General features: G+C 42.0%; 1 long non-coding RNA gene across 1 annotated transcript; it reads right to left on the reverse strand.

Moving 5' to 3' along the window:
- Nucleotides 1-438: 438 nt before the first annotated feature.
- On the reverse strand, nt 439-1,006 carry LOC123115669 (uncharacterized). The gene is made up of 2 exons (XR_006456694.1): nt 859-1,006; nt 439-680 (listed from the first exon to the last, which is right to left on the reverse strand). It is a non-coding gene; the product is annotated as an uncharacterized lncRNA (long non-coding RNA).
- Nucleotides 1,007-5,229: the final 4,223 nt, after the last annotated feature.

Here is a 5,229-nt window from a genome sequence, read left to right on the forward strand (position 1 = left end):
CTAATTGTATGCACTCATATTTCACCCTGTCTCCTATCCCATCGATTGATTTTATTCTGGTGTAGCGAGATTTAGTTGCCTTTTATTAGGTCGCTCGTTAATTTAGTTGCTGCTAATTAAGCTGCAAACTACATAATTGTTTAGGGTATTTTCGTGCAAAATGCTTCTCAATTATGTTCCTTGGTCATCGCGTCCAAAAAAATACACCTTATATTAAAGAATGGAGCGAGTATATTTTTGTTACATGTATCACACATGGGTCAGGATCGTGTATCATATGCAAATGGGCCAACAAAAACAAACTTTATCAGATGGGGAATATATACAAGTTCATTCGATCCAACCGAATCACAAATAAACAACGAGGCACCAGATCCACCGAATGGGGAATACAGGTTTATCAAATTCCCCAACCGAATCACAAAAACACGATATTACCAAATTCGATACAAGTTCAACAAGAACTAGCACATTTATTCGACATGGTTCTGGTGATCCATGACACTATGTTTGTATCATTTCAGCAACCTTATGAGGCCTCATGGATCCATCTTGGCGTACTGGTTCACAACAACAGTAATACTTCTCGTCATCTCCTAAGAGGCAAACGCCGGCATGACCACATGCTTTATGACATAGCTTAGTACAGTTTTCCTTGGGAAATGGACCGATATCGCATCCTGACAATCAGATGCACTAGTGTAGGTTAATCCAAAATTGCATCAAGTAACTTGACATCTCTAGAAATAGTGGACGCGGCGATACTAATATCCACATGTCTCATGACCGCAAAATGTACGCTATGTAAAAATGGATTTTGCTGATTAGAAATAATATCATTGATGAAAAAGAACGAACCATTGTCGGCACGTGAGGAGAGAACGGTGGCTATGAGCACTAGCGCTACGAGGCACACAACGCTATTACTCTTGCCGAGGATTGCCATGAGGAGATGCTGGAGCTTCTTTCTGATCTGGATCTGGGTGGTGTTGCTGCAATGTTTACTGGCCTGAGCCTTGGTGGTATGCGTTTATATAGAGGCTTAGGGTTTTAATGCACTAAATGCTTTCTTAGGATCTAGGTTTGAATACGTTAAATGTTTCCTCAGATTATGCTACGTATTAACTTTTGTAAATGAATACCATATATGTGGGTAACTCGTGCTGACCGAGCTTTGGCCGAGACATGAATTACTCTCCATAATATCATGCGTAATCACGTAATCAACGTCGTCCACCAAAACAGTCATACACCACACTAATGGACTTTTTTTTGTAAAAACTCACTACACTGATGGATAAACACACGTTCTTCATCATCTACGAGCACGAAGCAAAAAAACACCTTCTGTGATATGCACCCGTGTTCACAATGGTCTCTTAATTTTGCTTCCTTTTTAACTTTGCTATTCCACACATAAGTTGGAGGAGTACAAACATACATACCATGCACAAATAATTTAAATTCATCCAACCGCATACTTGTTACAAATAACAAAGCACAAAAGTAATATTCGCAAAGGGAAACTGTGCATGTCTGCCAGTGGTTATAAGAGGCAATGCATATTTTAAAAGAAGAATGCTCAAAATTGATCCGTTGCATATACACATGCAAATCTATGACTTGTAGGTAATATTCTTCACGCTGCAAAATGTGGTGGAACTGCAATCAAGCCCCAACCTTCCACTCGACTTTCTACAAATCTGAGCATTGCCAGTGACAATTGCGACATCAACGTATATACAAAAACGCCACATCGCAGATCACAACAGAGATACTCATCAAGCATCGATAGTTTTCGCGTCTAGCTTCTTTTCAGCTTCACCGATGACCTCCAATTGCTCCAACAAGGCAGTCAGTTATCTCATGTCCTCTTCTTGGAAGCCCCGAGGAGCCTTCTCTCTCTAGCCCGAAGCATCCATCTTCTGTGACAGGGCATGCCGTCGCCTGCACACATCCACAACAAACCATGCTACTTACTGATACAACCAAGTACAAAAAAGAAGGGAAATTTTACGGTACTTTATAATACACCAGAGCACGTGTATTATATGGGTGATCTAACGGATGAGACTAACGAGCCTTTTTAGAGCCCAAGGGTTTTTTCGACCTGAAATTTTTTATACCTTTTATTGGCCCAATTAGGTCCAGGGGTATTCCCGTCCTAATTTTTTTGCTTAACTTAATTGCAGTAACATTGCACTTAATTATAACACCAATCATCGTGCGTACTCATTTGAATTTCGTTTCGAGTGGTTCGTCCTCTCTCCACCTCTCGAGCCCTAACCTCCGGCGCCCTTGATCGTCGTCGATCGCCTTCGGCGCCCTCGATCGCCGCTGATTGCCGCCGCGCGCACTCGCCGTGTCACTCCTTCCTCCTCCTCCTACTCCCCCTCCGCCCTCCATCGCATGTCACCCCCCGGGTCGCGGCGCAAAATCTTCCGAGGAGCCGCTAATCTCCTCCTTCCCCGAGCCGACACCACCTTCCCCGACGCGAGATGCTAGATCATCCTCATCGACGTGCATCAACTTTTTCATGCTGGATCTTCGCTGTAAGTGCCTAGCCATCTGAAATCTTGTCTCCCTTCTGCATAGTACCAATAGGGTCGGATTTGATTAGGGTTTAGGATATGTCATATGAGGTTTAGGGTTTACGGTTTCAAAAAGTTGTACCTAGATTTCGATTGAAAGAAGTGTAATTCAGATTTAGCTTGGACATATTGAAGGACTTAGTTAGGGTTATGTGGCATGAGAAAGTTGTCAGCAGATTTGGAATTAGTTAGGAGATACTTTTGAATTGAGTTTCGAGATATTTTGGATTTAGTTAGGAGATAATTATTTTTGTATGGAGTTTGGAGTTATTTTGGATTTAGTTAGGAGATAATTATTTTTGTATGGAGTTTGGAGTTATTTTGGATTTAGTTAGGAGATAATTTGGATTTAGTTAGGAGATAATTTTGAATGGAGTTTGGATATTGATCTATCAGGGTGGATCTATCAGGGCATTTGAAGGATTCATGGAGTTTGGATTTAGTTAGGAGATCATCAGTTACAACAAGTACAATCAATTAAATATTTTTGGATTTAGTCAGGGCATATTTTATACTTACTTACAACTTTTGAAGGACTAAGTCAGGTACATGATTTCGATATGAAAAATTAGATCAACTATTTAAGCAGAGTAGTGCATAATAATTATGTATGCTATCCATCTGTAACATTGACTATCGGTTTTCGTTGGCAGCATAACGACATGGACGATAAAGGCAACGACGGTGAAAACTTGGTGATACATGCAAGGATGAGAAGGACATGGGTGATAGAGGCAACAAAGGCAAATGCATGGATGATAAGGACAATGATTCCGTGGGCATGGACCCCAAAGGAATGGATTGTATGTGCATGAATGATAAGGATAATGAGGATGCAAGCAAGGATGGCATAGACATGGATGATGTATACATGCAAGGTAAAGGAATTGATAATAAAAGCATGGTTGGTTCACTCCTGAATGAGTATATTGAATACTTAGATATTGTGAAGAAGACTTTTAGGACAGAGGAAGAAGCCTACATGTTCTACGTAGGCTATGCGAGAAAAAAAGGTTTGGTGTTAGAAAGGATGATCTGAAGTATAGGGGTCCGGGTCCGAAACAAAATGCATATAGAAAGACATACAAGTGCTGTAAACAAGGATGATGGACCCTTAAGCACTTTAACGGAGCTGAAAGAAAAAGAAAACCAAGGGGTCTTTCTCGGTGTGGGTGTCCCGCTCTTTTTCAGGTTGAGCTACAAAATAACAGTGGCCTCTGGTTCGTCAAGAATTTTGTGGACAAGCATATGAAGTAAATATGCCCTAGAGGCAATAATAAAGTTGTTATTTATATTTCCTTATATCATGATAAATGTTTATTATTCATGCTAGAATTGTATTAACCGGAAACTTAGTACATGTGTGAATACATAGACAAAACATAGTGTCCCTAGTATGCCTCTACTTGACTAGCTCGTTAATCAAAGATGGTTATGTTTCCTAACCATAGACATGTGTTGTCATTTGATGAACGAGATCACATCATTAGGATAATGATGTGATGGACAAGACCCATTCGTTAGCTAAGCATTATGATCGTTACAGTCTCATTGCTACTGCTTTCTTCATGACTTATACACGTTCTTTAGACTATGAGATTATGCAACTCCCAAATACCGGAGAAACACCTTGTGTGCTATCAAACGTCACAACGTAACTGGGTGATTATAAAGATGCTCTACAGGTGTCGCTGAAGGTGTTTGTTGGCTTGGCATAGATCGATATTAGGATTTGTCACTCCGTGTATTGGAGAGGTATCTCTGGGCCCTCTTGGTAATGCTCATCACTATAAGCCTTGCAAGCAATGTGACTAATGACTTAGTTGCGGGATGAAGCATTACGGAACGAGTAAAGAGACTTGCCGGTAACGAGATTGAACTAGGTATGATGATACCGACGATCGAATCTCAGGCAACTAACATACTGATGACAAAGGGAACAACATATGTTGTTATGCGGTTTGACCGATAAAGATCTCCGTAGAATATGTAGGATCCAATATGAGCATCCAGGTTCCGCTATTGGTTATTGACCGGAGATGTGTCTCGGTCATGTCTACATAGTTCTCGAACCCGTAGGGTCCGCACGCTTAACGTTCAATGATGATTTGTATTATGAGTTATGTCTTTTGATGACCGAAGTTTGTTTGGAGTCCCGGATGAAATCACGGACGTGACGATGAGTCTCGAAATGGTCGAGACGTAAAGATTCATATATTGGAAGGCTATATTCGGACATCGGAAAGGTTCCGAGTATTTTTTGGAGTACCGGGGAGTTATGGAAATTCACCGGGAGAAGTAATGGGCCTTATTGGGCCACACGGGAAAGGAGGCGCCAGGACAAAAGGGGAGGTGGCACGCCCCCCCATGGGTCCGAATTGGACTAGGGGAAGGGGGCGGCGCCCCCCTTGCCCTTTCCTACTCCCTCTCTCTTCCTCTCTTTCCTTCTCTCCTACTCCAAAAGGGAAATGGATTCCTACTAGGATTTAGAAGTCCTAGTAGGACTCCACACTCTAGGCACACCCCTAGGGGCCGGCCTCCATCCCTCCCTCCTTTATATACGTGGGCAGGGGGCACCCCAAAGACACACAACTTTCTCTTAACCGTGTGCGGTGCCCCCCTTCACAGTTACACACCT

This window comes from Triticum aestivum, chromosome 5B (genome assembly GCF_018294505.1).
Source record: "Triticum aestivum cultivar Chinese Spring chromosome 5B, IWGSC CS RefSeq v2.1, whole genome shotgun sequence".
In the NCBI taxonomy this organism is placed as follows: Eukaryota; Viridiplantae; Streptophyta; class Magnoliopsida; order Poales; family Poaceae; genus Triticum; species Triticum aestivum.